Source organism: Pieris napi, chromosome 4 (assembly GCF_905475465.1).
Source record: "Pieris napi chromosome 4, ilPieNapi1.2, whole genome shotgun sequence".
Lineage (NCBI taxonomy): Eukaryota > Metazoa > Arthropoda > Insecta > Lepidoptera > Pieridae > Pieris > Pieris napi.
This window is the reverse complement of record NC_062237.1, coordinates 11,749,211-11,770,643: the sequence shown is the minus strand read 5'-3', so window position 1 is coordinate 11,770,643 and position 21,433 is coordinate 11,749,211. Positions and strand designations below refer to the sequence as shown.

General features: G+C 33.5%; 1 protein-coding gene across 1 annotated transcript in view; it reads right to left on the bottom strand.

The window, feature by feature from the left end:
* The window catches only part of LOC125048588 (calmodulin-A-like), a 156,796-nt gene that overhangs the window by 99,360 nt on the left and 36,003 nt on the right, over positions 1-21,433 (bottom strand). The window lies entirely within an intron of this gene.

Genomic DNA, 21,433 nt, shown 5'->3' with positions numbered 1-21,433 from the left:
TAATCTATATATATAAAAAGAAAATGGTGTTCATTTGAGGCTCTTTCACGCTTAAACCACTGATCGTATCGACATGAAACTACCACCATTCGATGCGAAATTTTTCCTAGATTAATTCCAACGTTCCTTCATTGTTTTATTGCTGTTTTACTTTTATGAAATTTTATCCATACGGACTTCACCGCAGAAACATTCGGGGAGGCTTCCTAGAACCTCTAAACGTCAACATCTTTTAAAAACTCGATTTTCGAAATATTTCAATTTTCTTAGCGGGAAGTTAAAAAGAAGAATAATAAAAATATGAAAAAAAATAAAATAATGAAACATAAAATTTATTTTAATTCGTCCAGCAAAGCGGGCGCGTAACGGCTAGTAACTGTATATAACTTTGTTAATATTAAGCTTATCAACTGTAACACAATAATGTCTGCAGAGCACTCCAATGCATGTCGACATTTCACAATAAATCTAATTTGCATGATCGGATTAGATAACGTCACTGCGACTTCAATCCCAGTTCTCGCGTGTTTCTAGAATTCATTTATTGTATTCTCTGAACATGAAACTCAAACTCAGAATAACTGTATTCATATAGGTAACTAAGTACAATTATAAACGATAAATATGTTAAATTGATTCTTAATTTACATTTACAGTTCGCAAATCAAGGGCGTAGAGCGGACAAATACTGGCAATAAACTCCGCCACTCTTTTTAATCGCCAAGTTTTGAATCATACCAATTGTTAGCAAATCAATCCCAAGGATTAGGTTCATTTAAATAATCGTCAAATTTATAAAAGGCTTTATTGATTAATTTACGTGCAACGAGAGTTTTGAATTTATTTATTTCGCTTGGGAGTGGTTTATCTTTTGGAGCCTGGTTGGTACGTTTAGATTTGTTCTGTTTCGAGTGAAAGTCACCATTAGTTTAAAAATCGTCTATATTTTTTGTACATACAACAAGGTTACAAGAATATATTGAACAGATGGTGAAACTGACTGGAACTAATCTTAAAACTACATCTCATTGCACCGTTTTTACTATCTGTTTTTATCACAACGAGAACACAATTTGACATATTTTCAAAAGACTGCAATTATTATTACAATGTGGAACTAGCTGCCCACTGATGTATTTTCGAACCAATTCGACTAAGGGCTTTTCATGAAACGAGCGTACCAATTTATAAAAGGCCGGCAACGCATTATTGTATAACAAATACTGATGGGATTGCTGATGCAGTAGTGGTAACGAGGGTTATATTTTACATACATGATCTATGGTGATAATGATTTACATAGTGGCTCAGTTAACGATTCTTAACCCTAATTTGGAACGTTCGAATCCTGTGTGGTCCGGTAAAGGAAAACATAGTGAAAATAAGATGCATATGGAGGCCCCACTAGCTATTAAATAGACGCCAAATTACACGTCGTATTGATATTGTCCCATTTCGGGATTTTAAAGACAGATTCTTCGATACTTTCTGTAATATTGTTAATACCCTGAATGCATCGGAGTTTTATTGCTTATAAAACATTTAATTAATTTACGCAGCCGTATATGTACAGAAGTAATCTACCAATTCTAACGTGAGCCCGCAAATCTAATAAAATCCCCGAGCTCTCACCCGGAACGGAAAGTAATTTTCTTTCACCGTCAGCCTTCTTATTACCTCGTGTTTGCGTGGTCATTTAGATTCAATAAAATTGTAGGCCGAAAAGCTAATGCTCAATTTAAGTGGTCTCTGAATTAATTAAGGTAGAAAAAATTGAGGCAGTTGAAAAAAGATTTTAAGCGAAATACATTTCCTTTTTACTATGATGCTTTGATGTACATCATTACTTGTAATATATGGTTATATTTATATATATATATATATATATATATATTATTTTACATCTCAGGAATTTTAAAGTACTAAAACCAATTTTCCAAAAGACTCCTTTACTTTATTTTTCTAAGAAGCCAGAGCCTCATATTTCTGAATCTGTTTTATGATCATTTTTAAATCTAATAGGCAAGTAGTTGATCAGCCTCCAGTGCCTGACACACGCCGTCGACTTTTTGGGTCTAAGACATGTCGGTTTCCTCACGATGTTTTCCTTTACCGTTCGAGCTTATGTTATATGCGCAATAATTGAATTATAAACTTATAAATTTGTTTTAATTTTCGTCTAGGTTAAAATTATTGCAAATACTGTATATTTATGTGTTGGAAATGAATATCCCTTCTTTAAAATCGAATTACAGTGGTAATTTCGTTCCAAAAAGTTGAAATACGAGTAGTATAAAATTAATCAATTTTACAAAAAAAAAAACACGACCACTGTTGCCGTCATATTGGATATTTAGAATTGCCATACTACCTGCACGGCGCTGCAAAACATATATAAAGATTATTATAGTGGCAATGAAATGGCGCGACATTTTAAGAGCGATTTTATCTAAGTATGTGATGCATGTAGGTATTAAAACCAATAATTATTCTTGACAATAGTTTCAATGGTTGTCTCTAATTAAAAATACATTACAATATAAATTCCTAGATACAAAAAAAAACACAAAGTGACCTCTAACTTTTACCTAATTTCGTTTTTATTCAATGATGGCAAGTATTATAGAGGCAAACAATAATTGAATTACAACACATTAGTATAACCGAGACCGGTTACTAGCGATTTAATTAAATATTGTATATTTTACGAATTAAGTAAATAAAAAGCATTAGGCGTTTACTTAATTTTTTTCCTCGAAACACTATCTTCCGTCTCATTTCTCTCGAAACTCGGGCATACGTTTGTTTCACTAGTCACTGGAGCGGGCGAAGGGAGACGCGCGGGTGAAATCATGAATGTTTCTAGCTTAATGCGCAGTCTTAATGCGGCTCCAGAAATTCAGTGTTATTTCTTATAGAAAAGTTTCAACTTACTTAACTTTAAATGAGGTATTAGTTTTAGGAATTAATAAATGTTATATTTATGTATTTATTTATACATTCTAAAACAATGCATATGCCTAAAAAATACAAGAAAATATGACATCACAAATTTAACACACACATCAATTACATTAGAACATAAGAAATCAAAGGAAAAAATTAAACAAACAAACACAAAAAAATAACAATAACTAAAAAGTCAAAATTAATAATAACTAAAACTAAAAAGATAAAAAATAACAGTAATAAACAAAACTAAATGAAAACTTAAACTGTAGATTGTTGTAAAACACATCAATATTTTTAATTAAGTTGTAAGAGCGAAATAGATAGATAGATACGTATAGAAGACTTTTACTTCGAGTAACTCTAGGATTACAAAAAAAGCAAAATTTTGTAAGAACATTAGTGTGAATATTAAAGTTAAATATCTATATATATAAAAATGAAACCCGTTTTCCGTTGTCACGACATCACATGAAAACGGCTCGACCGATTTGTCTGATTTTTTTTTTGTTGTGTTTGTAATTGTCAGGAGAAGGTTCTTATAAAAGAAAAAAAGAAAAAAATTGCGCGGAAAATTAGAAAATTCAAGAATACTTAACCACCATACAATTCGAACTTTTTGGTGTAACCTTATGGCGTTTGACATAACACAACATTGACAGAATGCGTGCTGCAAATATCGTCAGAGGATGTAAGAAAAATGAACATCGTTCAAAATAAATGCTTCGATCGCTTCGAGTTATTATATCGATAATATAATAATATGCGAGCCAGAAAAACAAACAAAGAATGTTGTATAACATAAAGCATTAGAATAATAAACACTTTGTTTCTAAAATATTTTCTAATACATTATACCAATTTGAAATCAATATTCATAGTTAAGACAGGACAACGTCTGTCGGGTCCGCTAGTATTTTATATAAATAAACTAGATCAATGAAATCACATCGGAGTTTTAGTTAACTTGAAATAGTCCAAACGTGCCTCATACGTTTGCAATAGACTACGCAATTAGTAACAATTTTTTGCAGAAATATTATTTATTTGACGACTCATTGGTCTAGTGGTTAGTACCCCTGACTACGAATCCATGGGTCCCGGGTTCGATCCCCGGCTGAGACGAACATCGATGTGATGAGCATTTGGTGTTGTGCTTAGGTCTTGGGTGTTTAAATATGTATTTATATGTCTATCTATCTATAATATGTATGTATATCCGTTGCCTAGTACCCATAACACAAGCTTCACCAGCTTAGCATGGGACTAGGTCAATTGGTGTGAATTGTCTAAAAAAAAAATACTCTAAGAGGAAGATCCAGTAACGATTCAGTACGCTCTATGGTTAAATGACTGAGGACTGTATGTATGGCCGCCATTACCAAAGCATGAACAGCCAACTAATCCGTATTTAGTACATTAAAACATAGTGACAATATATCATAATGAAAACCAAACAAGTAAGCATCAGATTTCTATTGCTTGGCACTTCGCCAAACGATTATAACACCAACGTAGGCTGTGTCTAATTTTTAAATCATAGACAGTTTTAACAGACTTGATTAAAAAGACCATCAGATTGACCTATATAAAAACAAATTTATTCCTATATATATATTATAACTAGAGTGCTTTTCAGCAATAACGAAGACACTTGTAAACCCATCAGAAGGTATAGGAACTGCCTCCGCGTTAGATCCTGTTTCTTTATACAATAAACGATTTGTAATTAAGTCGAGTCAATGGCGTATAAATCAAAGGAGAATCCTTTTTTTCGGCATATTTGAAGAACTAATTCAGACGCAGAAATGAGAATTCGCACAATTTCAAAAAACACAAAATTTATCAACTTTCCAATAGCACTTCCTACACAAGGAACGCGTAGCTAACGTGGAAAATAGCACCTACATGGGGCCGGCATCGTCTACAGAACGTTCGTAGAGGTCCATGCATGGTCTACGAATGTTGTCTACGAAAAGCTACGCACTCTACAAGGTATCTTCTTGCTAGTGGCGCCGCACAACTCTCCCCTGTCTACGGCAAGCCTCTACGCCTGGGTCATGGTAAACCCAATAAGGTAATAATAATACTAATTTAATTTCAAGATGGATATCGATCGATTTTACCTTGGAAAATAACGAATATTATAACAAAACAGGGTCTGGATATCTAGAACTCAAGAATATGTACCCACGGAAGAAACAAATCTCGAGAGCATAGCTTTTTGCTTTATTACATGTATGGAACTCCGTATTCTTGTTAAGTCCTGCTCATGTCTCTGACTTCTCATTCATCTTATAGTAATTTCATCGTAGATATCATTTACCTGTTCAATAGCTAATCATAGCTTAGTTATTTCCCCTGGGTCGAGGGGGGTGGAAGCGGGAGAGACACCCGCTCATTTCCACTTCCTGAGATGTTCCAGTACACGTAGACTAATATCTTTTCGATAAATAAGGTTTCTTCACACAGATAAAACATGAATAATGATAATGATTTGTTATGTGGCAATAAGTGTTTCAAACATGATGTCTCGTGTTCGATTCCAAGGTGAATTCTTGGAAATATTTTTATGGAGCACTAAAAACCATAAACTACTGCCGCGGTGTAGAGGACTTTAAATTGTCATAATCTTTTTTTTTATATGAATGAACCCTGATGTTAAGTGATACCGCCGCCCATGGACACTCGCATTGCCAGAAGGCTCGCAAGTGCGTAGCCGGCCTTTTGATATGTACGTTTTATATTATTGATTGTCTTTTAATATACGTTATATTACATATGGGTGACAGTTTAAGTTACTTCTTGATGTGATTTGGTGATTTTTTGCATTAACAATATTTGTATAAATACGATTCAAACATATTATTGACATTATAAGAATATTACTTTTGTGTATATACCTGAACCAAATAAGTGTAGTGATCAGATTTTACACTGCGCGATTTAAGGTTGCGCAAGACATCAACGCTACGGAGGTTGAAAGAACTAATTTAAATTTCACTAAAAAACGTCGGCGTTGTTGTCACAATCACTATTGGCAATCACTAACTAGCGACGCTGTGTTTTCATATTATAAACCTGTATGTAAACGACAGTACAAGTTCTTTACTAACCCTACGAAGATGGGGATTTTAGGGTATGACTCACTAGAACTTCGTAGTTAATTTAGCTTTGATCAAATTTGGTTTAAGGATAATGAATAACAAAGCTGATACTAGCTGGGCGAAATCATGAGATTGTACGTACAATTATTACCACTGCCGGAAGTATTACCCTTCCGTCAACAGTGTCAACTCCCATTCCCCGCTTACTCTCGCAGCTTAATAGCTTTCTCGACTCTCCGCCGGAGAACTACCTATTTGTGTAGCGTTGGGGTTATATGCTATTGTTTAAAAAATCACTTAAAAGTTTTATAATATTTTTCGTTGTAATTTGGCCATTAAGCTGTAATAAATAAATAAAAAATACATCAGTGGCGCTATAACTTCTTTTGGTCTGGGCCTCAGATGTCTGAATCTGTTTCATGATAATTTTTAAATCTAATAGGCGAGTAGGTGATCAGTCTCCAGTGCCTGACACACGCCGTCGACTTTTTGGGTCTAAGACATGTCGGTTTCCTCACGATGTTTTCCTTCACCGTTCGAGCAAATGTTAAATGCACATAGAAAGAAAGTCAATTGGTGCACAGGGATCGAACCTACAAATTCAGGAATGAGAGTCGCACGCTGAAGCCACTAGGCCAACACTGCTCACTGTAATAAATAAATATCTTGTAAAAAATTGTTAACCTAATCAAACCTTCCTGTCATTTTGAGTACCGTTATCTGGGGAATGCTATTATCATTTCATTACTGTTTATTGTGATGGCTCCCGAAACTTATTTACTGGTAACACGAATTTCGATAATAACTTTTGACGCTTGACATAAATTTTATCGCATTTCTGGCTCGTCTAAGTATTATCAGACTTTGCATAACGTCGTTATTTTTCGTGGAAGTCGTTTAGAAGATATTTTTAAGGGTCCGATCTTTTGTTATTTTTCAATTAAAAAGTTTCTGTGACTGTAGATTAAGTATTAGTATATATAGTTATTTTTAATAAAATTATTAAAATGAAGTAATTTTATGCAAAGCGCGAGTTAAGTTCGGTGGCGGTTGTTTGAGGGATGTTCAAATGAATGAAACTTCTTGTTTGAAGCTTGGTGTTAACTGGCTTTAACTGTATATATGTAGCTTATAACTAACATAAAATTAGGGTTTAACAAAAAACTAACCTGATTTATTTAAGGATTCTTATATAGACATATACATAACATTTATTACTAACAAAAACACACACACATAACAATAATCAAAGAAAAAAATATACATATATTGAGAGGTATCAAAAATTTTTTTTTTTCTTTTCCCTTTAGGTTCGTAACAAGTGTGTAATGAGTGTGTACTGTGGTTGAAATTAGCCCTGGCTCAGCATTATGCTGAGGAGCAGACTGTTCCACAGCGCTGGTCATTCTGCCAGAAACCACAGCAGCTAGTTTACGCCTCAGTCGCAAAAAAGAAAGAAAAGGAATGTAATCTAAGTGACACCTTAATAGAAGTGTATTTGACCTTTTTGGACTTTATCAGAAACAAGAATTGAAGAATGATAGAAGTAGAATGTTACATTACAATTTATGAGTGTGTGAGTGGAAAAACTAAAGGGCTCATTTTGCCTTCAAGTGTGCGATGTTTGCTGGCATTTGGTTTACGCCTATATTTACTAAAATATATGTTACATAACTCGCGTATATAAAAAATACAGCTTACAAAGTTGCCTATCTAAGCGACGTCAACATTTCCACGTCGCCAGATTACCGGCCGTTATCACTTTAACAGGCTTATCAGAAAATGGTATTTTTTTGGTTAATTAGAAAGGTAATGTAGTGTGGACTCAATTTCCGCACTTAGACGCTCATTTGGTCCCTTGTGCGTAAAGCTCTAGCTAATTAAGGCTGCCTAGTCCCTCCGGGTAGGTTAGTCTATAAATTTTCCTCTGAAACTGATCCCTTCCTTCTTATTCACAATTACACATTTGTGTCTTTATAAAGTATTTTAAATTTCTATAAGCATACAATTTTTTTGCCTAAACTGATGTTATTTCTATATTCTTTAGCCTTAAAATATTTGCTTTTACGGTCGTTGGTAGATATTATTTAATTAATTAAATTAATATGACAAATAAAATGTTGGCATCGATCCTCAACTTAATTGTTAATTTGTTTTTTTATTCCTGTGAAGCATTTTATATATAATTGAAAAATTTTAGATGATTATCAAAACATGCGGCTTTTAAAGTAATTTGTTTCCAGAATTGAGCTTAAAAGCACCAATACGAAATTCATTTATTCAGCGTTATTTGCGTATTACAATACGTCGTGAAACTAACACAAATGGGTATTCTCGAAAAATCTTATTTTACTCAACTTAAAATGTTTACTAGGAAAGTTCTTAAACTCGGAACAAGTATTTGCGTACAATCTTTGAGGAAACTACAACTTTAACTGCTTTCAGCATGTTTTTATCGCAAAAGAAAATTCTTTTATAACGAGAAAATATCAGAGACCTCCGCTAAAACATTTCTCAGGGGAAATTTCAGAATCGTATCCTATACCCGATAACAGTGATTTTGTCATGTTATGAACATAATGTAGGCCTTGAGGCTTCTTCTCTTTCTCCTCCTTCTTCTTGAGGTTCTCCTCAACGATATGTAAAATTACGTTAATTTTTTTTACGACGCCACTAATGATTTGGGATAGACCTTGGCATAGCAAAGACTATTCCCACATCGGTCTATCATCCCTGATTTATAGAAAAGTCAAAAATCATTTAATCATATAGGTAACATAATGTACACTTATGAACCTATATGAAATGCTTCTAACATTATATTTAGTGCCAGTTCTCAAATCAAGGGCGTAGAACGGAAGAGAAGAACTGGCAATAAACTCTCCGCCACTCTTTTTAATCGCCACTTTTTTTTACACAACGTTTGTAAGGAGCTGCAACCATTACACCATGTTCCACATGACATCTTAAGTAATTAATAATATTAAAATAAATAGAAAACACAGACTTGTCCTCTATCAGCAGGAGGCATGGTGAAATAGGAGCACGCGAGGTTTAGTCTAATTCGTGGAAGGATGGACTTCTTTTGGACTCATGAAGCGTCTGAGGGTCCAGGTGATACGGATGGGCCACAGGATCCCTGTTCCTGTGCACCTGTTTTTGACGCTCAGAATCTCTGGAAAATCTCTCTCGCAATAACTAGGGTAAAGCTGGAGCACGCTTCTTTGTATTATATCTACGAATCGAACATTATTTTTTGTGCACTTGGCATATTATTTCTAACCAAAACGTTAGTAGAATCATCTAAAAATTCATATTACGTATGTTAATTTCGTCGTAGTATGATAGTATAGCTCGTTAATAGGACTATGGAACGCAAAAATATTTTTTGAAGTGAAACTTCTTTAGGCGCACGATACCCTCGTGCGCCTAAAGAAGTTTCACAAATTTTAACGGATGAAACGCAATAATAATATTAGCGTCACGAAGATGTGCAGCGTTTTTGTCGAAGAAAAGGGAGAGAGCGATTGAGACCGATTGAGAGAGAGTGAGAAGATGCCACGAGGTTTTATTATCATAGAAATAAATTTAAAAAATTAAATTTATAATTTGCTTTAATTTTCGACACTTTTAATATTTTAATGACAATTAAATTCATTAAATTCCTAACATTTTCCCTCCCTCTAAGTCTTATCTAAAGTTTTAGATTTGTATATAAATATGAACAAGACTTAAAAATTAGTTTGCCGAAGAAGTTTCGCTTCTGACATGTGTACTTTGTACGCACGCACTTTTTTTTAATTCCAACATCATTTAAATCAAAACAACTTCCCAGCTTAATATTAGTATGGACAACCTTTCCTATTCCATATTCCCTAAAACTTTTCGATACATATTTGAGGCTTTCAGGCGAGTTAAGCATAATTCGTGTAGAATATATAACTCGAACTCGGCAAATTCAACATTAAAGCTTTCGCAATAAATTGAATTACCGTGCCTTTGAGCCACAAATTTTATTACTTTCCTGACTTGTAATAAAAAATTTAATGCCAATACAATTTTATATCAATTTATACGTATATTGAATATTATATTTTATTGGATTTGTCAGTTAACCAATGAGAGATATAAAATGGAAATACTACTAGACAGGAGAGCTAAAATTGCTACACGCCGTCTATTAAACAATATTACTTATTTCCTGACAGCAGTTTATATATTTATAAGAAATCTTTTAGCTACACATACACATATCATATATATAAGACATATGGTCAACAGCATTTCTAGTTCAATGAAAGACATGCATCACCTCTTTCCATGATCAATGACAAACAAATGAAGGCGCTATCCGCTCGTCTTTTGTTCAACATTCTCTAACGTAACGTTGTGCCTATGGTGCTGGGGATTCGAGCTCTAAACCGGCACTCCGTCATCAAATGGCCTTCAGGCGATTGACCACCCCGCGGAGGCCAAAACCGAGCTTCTCGCGGGAAAACCCATTCCGGTCGAGCCACGCCAAAACAGCCCGAGCTGAGGCCCCTTCAGGCCAACAGAGAGATTCCATTCCCAAAAAATAGCTATGCAAAGCTAAGCTCATATTGCTCTCCAAAGCACAAATAAACTTTAGTGCACATCTACTATATAAAAATAAGTCGGGTTTTCCTTCCTGACGCTATAACTCCAGAACGCACGAACCGATTCCCACGGTTTTGCATTCGTTGGAAAGGTCTCGGGCTCCGTGAGGTTTATAGCAGAAGAGAGAAAATTCAAGATAAGAAAATTCAGGAAAAATTTCAACAGAAAAGCGGGATCACCAAACGAAATGTTAAATAAAACGAAGCCATCTGGTGGCGAAACGGAGTTCGCCGAGTTTGCTAGTACTTTATATTACCATTGTTGTACTTAAAGAAACGACGGTCGTTGTATTGTTTACTTAGAACCCTTTCCGAAACTTTACCAGTAAGCCCTTACCTTTACTTTGTAAGAAAACGAACAACTAGTAAGAAGTATTAAATCTACGCTTTTATTTACTGACGATATAGCCAGAGTACATATACATATAATATACAGCTACAAAGTTCGTTTAGCACGTGCTTATCTCAGTAATCACTCGAACCTACAGTTTTGTATTGATAAGCTAAAACAAAGAACAAACCAACTTTTAACGAAATGAGGTGCCAGATAATAAATTTCTAACAATTTACAATATTCACAAACCTCACTTTATACAGAAATCATTTTCTTTGCGTACACAATAATATACATTCGCAAGCGTTTTCTATCAAAGGAAATGCTTAAATTGCGTCCGAATTTATACGATTTTGTATGTAAAGATATTTTTCGAGATTACTTCTAAAATGTTTCCCGCTGAAGAGATTTAAGTTTACGTAAGTGATGCATTGTAAGTAGATATAAAAACTTTAAAGCAATTCCTTTGTACCTCAATTAGGTTTTTCAACGCATAGTTTCCGAAAACGAATCGTTTCCGGTGCAACAAGATTTCATGTGCCGTAAAATATATATAGGGATACTAGCTGGTGACCGCGACTTCGTCTGAGTAGGATTAGTATTTCGAGTAGCTTATATTAGCGCGGCGTAGAAAAAAACAACTGAAGATATTGACTATTAAAGATAAACATTTCCATCAAACATTACATGTGTGTAACTCTAGCGGTTTTGGCAGCACACGCCAGAATTGTACGTAGATGGTAGATTTTTTAATACTTACTTGATATTTTGGACAAATCACACATTATCTTTATAAATTGTAGTATATGTGTTATTCTGATTTATAAACTATATTATTGTGAAGTTTCATTAAAATCCATTCAGTATTTACTTGAAACAGTAACAAATATCCATCCATACTTACATACTTATAATATTAGTAGGATAATTAAATGCTACTTCTAGAATGCTATATACATATATTTTGAATTTGGCTTCTCTCCATTTCAATGATACTATGAGTGAGTCTTAACTTATTTTAATTATTGCCTGTCTATACCAACTGTTAACTCCTCATGAAAGATTATATTTAACTTAGTAAATCGTGATCAGCGATGGAAACTATTATAAACAATAAAATCGATATCTTGAAAAGGTATTTATAATTTTTTTTTATAAATATTGGAATTCTTCACCATTATAACGAATTAAACAGTACTTGTGCTGGTATTTTTATTTTTACTAGGCTAATATTTTATATTTTTATTTTATCTTGTATATATTTTAATTTTTTTGTAATATTTATATTTACCTAAATTGTCATCCAGTTTTTGATGTGAATAAATATGATCTTCATCCATTAAATAACTTATATACATAAATACGTAACTTAATACCAAAATCGACTTTGACAATATTTCAAATATATATATCTTAGTTTTGTCTTCGAAATAAAAACTTATTCTTTTTAAGCGATATATTCCACAAGGCCATGCAAGTAAAATTCCACCGGAAAAACCTAATCATAGAGCTAAATAAGCCTTTTACAACCCGCCGCAAATTTACGACATTTCCCTCGACCAACATATTTTCATAAACATATGGTATATTACAGTTGCCTCGTAAAGTGGGTCCATTTATACGACTGCGCTTAGATATGGTATTACGGTATATTTATAAGCGTTTTTATTAGTTTCAATCATACGTTGAATATTCAGCCATTATTTATGTTTGGGATATTAAAATAATAAAAAATATGCATTACAATGTGTAAGATTTTGGATCCCTTTTGAGAAAAAATACCTATGTTAGAGTTCCCAGCTCCAAAGTGAAAAAATAAAATATTTTGTTTTTTTCTGCAAATTGGAGATTTTTTTAAACAGTTTACAACTCTTCCCAATTTTTTTTAACATAAAGTATTTCGCGACATGTATTGCTTGCATGGGTGAGTGTGTGGGTGGTGCATGTGAGAGAGTGTGGGTGCATGGGTGCAAGACTTTTTTGGGAAGAGTCATTTTAATATTTCACGCTCACATGTGCATAAGTACTATGCTTTTTTTTACTGTATTTTATACGTAATAAATTTTTATTATTTTTCCTTGTACCTCGGTAATGAAGCACCATCACCCAAAACACAGCAATATCTAAGTTTCGGGACCAGCAACAATGTAATAAAAAGGTCAAATATTCTGAAGACAACAATTAAATACTTTTTACGAGTTTTAAACGATTCAACGCCAATAACTACTACAACTTTGATCTAATAAATAGTTCCATCGTATATTTAAGGTTGTGTCAAATTTAAGTCAAAAAAGCCTAGATCTAGATTTGCTTCTACAACAAATTAGTTTTAAAATATTTAAGATACCTCAAACGGTTTTTATATTAAAAGAAAAAGTTTCGTCATAGAAAGGAACAGTGTCAACTATAGTTACATTAAACATTCTCGATCAAGGACAAAATTGCATAACAATCACCCCAACGAAGCTTATAAGCAAGTCCAGTTTCCCAACTATGTGTACTGCATTCCAAACTTCGAGGAACTTCGTAAATAATACAGTTTCGTTCGTATGCCAGAACAAGTAGTACTGGAGAATTAAAATGATTTTATCTACTCTCGAGTTATATAACATTCGTTAAGTTACATATACATAGTTAGTCAAACCAAATGCTAGCAATCATCACACACTTGAAGCCAAAATTAACCCTTAGTTTTTCCCACACTGAAATTGTTAATCACGTTGCCGATAATGACCAATAGGTGGACTACACATATATTCTATATATCCATGTGAAACATGGTGTAATGGTTGCAGCTCCTTACAAACGTTGTGTAAAAAAAATGGCAATTAAAAAGAGTTGCGGAGAGTTTATTGCCAGTTCTTCTCTTCCGTTCTACGCCCTTGATTTGAGAACTGGCAGTAAATGTAAAATTAGAAGCATTAATATGTATTTCTTTACTGACGAGTCATAAGTGTACATTATGTTACCTATATGATTAAATGATTTTTTTACTTTTACTTTTATACGCAACCGATTAGATTTAAGAACCCCTCAATAAGTCAAGTTAGTTTTTTATAAATCCAGCATCGCAACCCACTACCCCTAATTTTATGTTTAAACTCATGTTTTAAACGAAACAGCCAGGTGACAACCAGCTTCAAACAAAGAGTTTCATCTAATATACATTTGAACATCTCTCCAACAACCGCCACCGAACTTAACTCTAAAATATATTTTCATTACAGAAAACTAATCTATGGTAAACGGTACTAAAAAAAGAGTATTTCCTCCAATTTTTTTCCCTTCGGAGTAGAGACTCTTGGGCCGTGGTGTTCAAGTGCATAGGCGCTAATTAAAGATTTAAGTTGGCGCCTGGTAGTACGGGTGACCCCAGAGCTGGCACTTTCCTGGCTCAACGAATAAGTATCGTAATACAGCGAGGAAATGCTGCCAGCGTTAAAGGTACTACTATAATTTTTTAATCAATTAATTATTATTAATGTAAATAAATACACATAACAAAATTGATCAAATAATGAATTCCAGAAAGCTTATCATCCAAGTATATCATTACTATGTCAAGGCGACGAGCTTCTATAATATATGGCATATAAAATGTGTTGGCGCCATTCTTTTATTTACGTCTTTGACATTTATTATCGATTCAAATTCAATTTAAAAAAGAACAAAACTAGCTGAAGCACTTATTTAATTTTGTGCAACAGTTTAATAAGAATAACTGCTCACAACCACCACTAGAAGAATCTTCCTATGGTGAGAGGTTGTTTGCCTCTATGTTAAGTGATACCGCCGCCCCACATGTACACCCACAATGCGCTCGCGAGTGCGTTGCCGGCCTTTTAAGAATTAATTCACTCTTTTCTTGAATCACTCTATTATTAATAATCGTTAATTATTTTAGATTATTGATCCATATTTTATTAAAACTAACCTAACCCATAGTAACAAATGTTACTATCGTTAGTAAACAAAAAGACAAAGTTATAGATAATAATTATTACATTGAAGTTGCTTAAGTTGCAAGCACAAACAGAGCACTATGGTAGATTCAATCAAATTAGGACTCAGAACAAACAATGCAACGCTTTGTTAAAATAAATGGATGTATGGAAATGGATAAAAATTTATCTTTGATTATTCGTTGATACAGTGCAGCAATAATTTAATATATTAGAACTTTACTTTCGAACCCAGGGTATGAAATAAATACTGGCTAAGTAATAAATAAAGGTTCTTAAAAAAAATAGTTTTTTAAATTTTTAAGCTTGTGCCTGACAAACGAGGTGTTTTAAACTAAAAGACAGTTTTGTCACGATGTTTTCCACCACCGTAAAATGACGTCAATCTTACGCAAAGAAGAAATCATATGAAGTAATAACGAATATAGTTTATAATTACTATTTTGTCAATATGTATACGTATAGTTATTCCTATTGTCAATCTCTAAAACAATATTCACTTGTTCCAGAACAAAGGAATACAATACCGTCATTGCTACATACGACACATTGACACATGACGTAGACATTCTAGACGTTAGAGCAATTCTAGAACCACTTGAGCTTAAAGGCTTCAAACAATAAAGCTATATAGGATCCTCATTTATAAATTATAATTGTTAGTTTATAACCAGCTTGCCTAATAATAATACTTGGCCTACGAAAAAGAAAATTGGTTTGCAAGTATCCCTGTGTCCAATTTTTCTCACTATTAGAACCTACTTCTAAGGAATAAATACTTGTATTGGTCCAGCCGTCTTCGAGTTTTGCGCTTAGGAACAGGTTTTGAGATTTATTTTTAATTATTTATATGATGTGTGAAACTCGTGTTTCAAATGTGTTGCTGAAATATTAAGAAACAACAATACGTTAGCGTTTAGAATAAGTACTAGTCAAGATCGTAAAAAATCGCATATTCAGGAAAGGACGTGCTTAGCTTACAAAAGCTTCACTGGAGTGTTGGAAAACATTTCTAACTAGTTTAATACTTTACGTAGATGTGTGAAAGTTGAAGGTTTTCCAAGTAAATCGAGTTGGTGAGATGGAAAAGTCGACTTTTCCTTACATAGCGCTCTTAGTACAAATTATCCGTCAATATAAATAAATAAATCGTTTATTTGCAAAGAAAGTGGTAGATTTAGATCGATTAATTATAAAAATCCGCACAATCAGCCTATTTTTATGCATGCAAATGTCAAAAGAATTATCATAATGTAATTATAAAAAAATTAAAAATTAAAATATTAATATATATAGTTATTTATAATTGTAGTCAAAACTTGTGGTCTAAATACTCTCCCACGCTATAAGGCACCTTGTCTTTAAAAATTTTATCACCTTCCCATTGAAAGCAATACACGGCAGCGATCTAAAACTTCTAGGATGGTGGCTAAATAGTTTACTAGGTGCTTTTTTTACATCATAAAGTTGGGGTAGCAAGTGTGTCGATTATTTCATCACAGTTTAGGAATGCATGCTACCATGCTCCGATGATTGCAACTAAAGTTTGTCACAATCAAATGATCTATGGAACTGGACCAAATGTTATATATTTGAAGTGAAGCTTGAGGCGCATGAGGGTGAAATTTTTACGGAACGTCACGAAGATGTGCAGCGTTTTTGTCGTCGAAAAGGAAGAGAGCGATTGAGAGAGAGTGAGAAAGGGCGAATGTAGCATGAAGCAACACGCTATTGGTTGGTGTATTTTTTTTAATATAACAGGGGGCAAACAGAACGCTCGCAAGTGCGTTGAGGCCTTTTAAGATGCTCTTTTCTTGAAGGAATTTTTTTTAACATAAAGTATTTCGCGACATGTATTGCTTGCATGGGTGAGTGTGTGGGTGGTGCATGTGAGAGAGTGTGGGTGCATGGGTGCAAGACTTTTTTGGGAAGAGTCATTTTAATATTTCACGCTCACATGTGCATAAGTACTATGCTTTTTTTTACTGTATTTTATACGTAATAAATTTTTATTATTTTTCCTTGTACCTCGGTAATGAAGCACCATCACCCAAAACACAGCAATATCTAAGTTTCGGGACCAGCAACAATGTAATAAAAAGGTCAAATATTCTGAAGACAACAATTAAATACTTTTTACGAGTTTTAAACGATTCAACGCCAATAACTACTACAACTTTGATCTAATAAATAGTTCCATCGTATATTTAAGGTTGTGTCAAATTTAAGTCAAAAAAGCCTAGATCTAGATTTGCTTCTACAACAAATTAGTTTTAAAATATTTAAGATACCTCAAACGGTTTTTATATTAAAAGAAAAAGTTTCGTCATAGAAAGGAACAGTGTCAACTATAGTTACATTAAACATTCTCGATCAAGGACAAAATTGCATAACAATCACCCCAACGAAGCTTATAAGCAAGTCCAGTTTCCCAACTATGTGTACTGCATTCCAAACTTCGAGGAACTTCGTAAATAATACAGTTTCGTTCGTATGCCAGAACAAGTAGTACTGGAGAATTAAAATGATTTTATCTACTCTCGAGTTATATAACATTCGTTAAGTTACATATACATAGTTAGTCAAACCAAATGCTAGCAATCATCACACACTTGAAGCCAAAATTAACCCTTAGTTTTTCCCACACTGAAATTGTTAATCACGTTGCCGATAATGACCAATAGGTGGACTACACATATATTCTATATATCCATGTGAAACATGGTGTAATGGTTGCAGCTCCTTACAAACGTTGTGTAAAAAAAATGGCAATTAAAAAGAGTTGCGGAGAGTTTATTGCCAGTTCTTCTCTTCCGTTCTACGCCCTTGATTTGAGAACTGGCAGTAAATGTAAAATTAGAAGCATTAATATGTATTTCTTTACTGACGAGTCATAAGTGTACATTATGTTACCTATATGATTAAATGATTTTTTTACTTTTACTTTTATACGCAACCGATTAGATTTAAGAACCCCTCAATAAGTCAAGTTAGTTTTTTATAAATCCAGCATCGCAACCCACTACCCCTAATTTTATGTTTAAACTCATGTTTTAAACGAAACAGCCAGGTGACAACCAGCTTCAAACAAAGAGTTTCATCTAATATACATTTGAACATCTCTCCAACAACCGCCACCGAACTTAACTCTAAAATATATTTTCATTACAGAAAACTAATCTATGGTAAACGGTACTAAAAAAAGAGTATTTCCTCCAATTTTTTTCCCTTCGGAGTAGAGACTCTTGGGCCGTGGTGTTCAAGTGCATAGGCGCTAATTAAAGATTTAAGTTGGCGCCTGGTAGTACGGGTGACCCCAGAGCTGGCACTTTCCTGGCTCAACGAATAAGTATCGTAATACAGCGAGGAAATGCTGCCAGCGTTAAAGGTACTACTATAATTTTTTAATCAATTAATTATTATTAATGTAAATAAATACACATAACAAAATTGATCAAATAATGAATTCCAGAAAGCTTATCATCCAAGTATATCATTACTATGTCAAGGCGACGAGCTTCTATAATATATGGCATATAAAATGTGTTGGCGCCATTCTTTTATTTACGTCTTTGACATTTATTATCGATTCAAATTCAATTTAAAAAAGAACAAAACTAGCTGAAGCACTTATTTAATTTTGTGCAACAGTTTAATAAGAATAACTGCTCACAACCACCACTAGAAGAATCTTCCTATGGTGAGAGGTTGTTTGCCTCTATGTTAAGTGATACCGCCGCCCCACATGTACACCCACAATGCGCTCGCGAGTGCGTTGCCGGCCTTTTAAGAATTAATTCACTCTTTTCTTGAATCACTCTATTATTAATAATCGTTAATTATTTTAGATTATTGATCCATATTTTATTAAAACTAACCTAACCCATAGTAACAAATGTTACTATCGTTAGTAAACAAAAAGACAAAGTTATAGATAATAATTATTACATTGAAGTTGCTTAAGTTGCAAGCACAAACAGAGCACTATGGTAGATTCAATCAAATTAGGACTCAGAACAAACAATGCAACGCTTTGTTAAAATAAATGGATGTATGGAAATGGATAAAAATTTATCTTTGATTATTCGTTGATACAGTGCAGCAATAATTTAATATATTAGAACTTTACTTTCGAACCCAGGGTATGAAATAAATACTGGCTAAGTAATAAATAAAGGTTCTTAAAAAAAATAGTTTTTTAAATTTTTAAGCTTGTGCCTGACAAACGAGGTGTTTTAAACTAAAAGACAGTTTTGTCACGATGTTTTCCACCACCGTAAAATGACGTCAATCTTACGCAAAGAAGAAATCATATGAAGTAATAACGAATATAGTTTATAATTACTATTTTGTCAATATGTATACGTATAGTTATTCCTATTGTCAATCTCTAAAACAATATTCACTTGTTCCAGAACAAAGGAATACAATACCGTCATTGCTACATACGACACATTGACACATGACGTAGACATTCTAGACGTTAGAGCAATTCTAGAACCACTTGAGCTTAAAGGCTTCAAACAATAAAGCTATATAGGATCCTCATTTATAAATTATAATTGTTAGTTTATAACCAGCTTGCCTAATAATAATACTTGGCCTACGAAAAAGAAAATTGGTTTGCAAGTATCCCTGTGTCCAATTTTTCTCACTATTAGAACCTACTTCTAAGGAATAAATACTTGTATTGGTCCAGCCGTCTTCGAGTTTTGCGCTTAGGAACAGGTTTTGAGATTTATTTTTAATTATTTATATGATGTGTGAAACTCGTGTTTCAAATGTGTTGCTGAAATATTAAGAAACAACAATACGTTAGCGTTTAGAATAAGTACTAGTCAAGATCGTAAAAAATCGCATATTCAGGAAAGGACGTGCTTAGCTTACAAAAGCTTCACTGGAGTGTTGGAAAACATTTCTAACTAGTTTAATACTTTACGTAGATGTGTGAAAGTTGAAGGTTTTCCAAGTAAATCGAGTTGGTGAGATGGAAAAGTCGACTTTTCCTTACATAGCGCTCTTAGTACAAATTATCCGTCAATATAAATAAATAAATCGTTTATTTGCAAAGAAAGTGGTAGATTTAGATCGATTAATTATAAAAATCCGCACAATCAGCCTATTTTTATGCATGCAAATGTCAAAAGAATTATCATAATGTAATTATAAAAAAATTAAAAATTAAAATATTAATATATATAGTTATTTATAATTGTAGTCAAAACTTGTGGTCTAAATACTCTCCCACGCTATAAGGCACCTTGTCTTTAAAAATTTTATCACCTTCCCATTGAAAGCAATACACGGCAGCGATCTAAAACTTCTAGGATGGTGGCTAAATAGTTTACTAGGTGCTTTTTTTACATCATAAAGTTGGGGTAGCAAGTGTGTCGATTATTTCATCACAGTTTAGGAATGCATGCTACCATGCTCCGATGATTGCAACTAAAGTTTGTCACAATCAAATGATCTATGGAACTGGACCAAATGTTATATATTTGAAGTGAAGCTTGAGGCGCATGAGGGTGAAATTTTTACGGAACGTCACGAAGATGTGCAGCGTTTTTGTCGTCGAAAAGGAAGAGAGCGATTGAGAGAGAGTGAGAAAGGGCGAATGTAGCATGAAGCAACACGCTATTGGTTGGTGTATTTTTTTTAATATAACAGGGGGCAAACCGAACGCTCGCAAGTGCGTTGAGGCCTTTTAAGATGCTCTTTTCTTGAAGGAATTTTTTTTAACATAAAGTATTTCGCGACATGTATTGCTTGCATGGGTGAGTGTGTGGGTGGTGCATGTGAGAGAGTGTGGGTGCATGGGTGCAAGACTTTTTTGGGAAGAGTCATTTTAATATTTCACGCTCACATGTGCATAAGTACTATGCTTTTTTTTACTGTATTTTATACGTAATAAATTTTTATTATTTTTCCTTGTACCTCGGTAATGAAGCACCATCACCCAAAACACAGCAATATCTAAGTTTCGGGACCAGCAACAATGTAATAAAAAGGTCAAATATTCTGAAGACAACAATTAAATACTTTTTACGAGTTTTAAACGATTCAACGCCAATAACTACTACAACTTTGATCTAATAAATAGTTCCATCGTATATTTAAGGTTGTGTCAAATTTAAGTCAAAAAAGCCTAGATCTAGATTTGCTTCTACAACAAATTAGTTTTAAAATATTTAAGATACCTCAAACGGTTTTTATATTAAAAGAAAAAGTTTCGTCATAGAAAGGAACAGTGTCAACTATAGTTACATTAAACATTCTCGATCAAGGACAAAATTGCATAACAATCACCCCAACGAAGCTTATAAGCAAGTCCAGTTTCCCAACTATGTGTACTGCATTCCAAACTTCGAGGAACTTCGTAAATAATACAGTTTCGTTCGTATGCCAGAACAAGTAGTACTGGAGAATTAAAATGATTTTATCTAC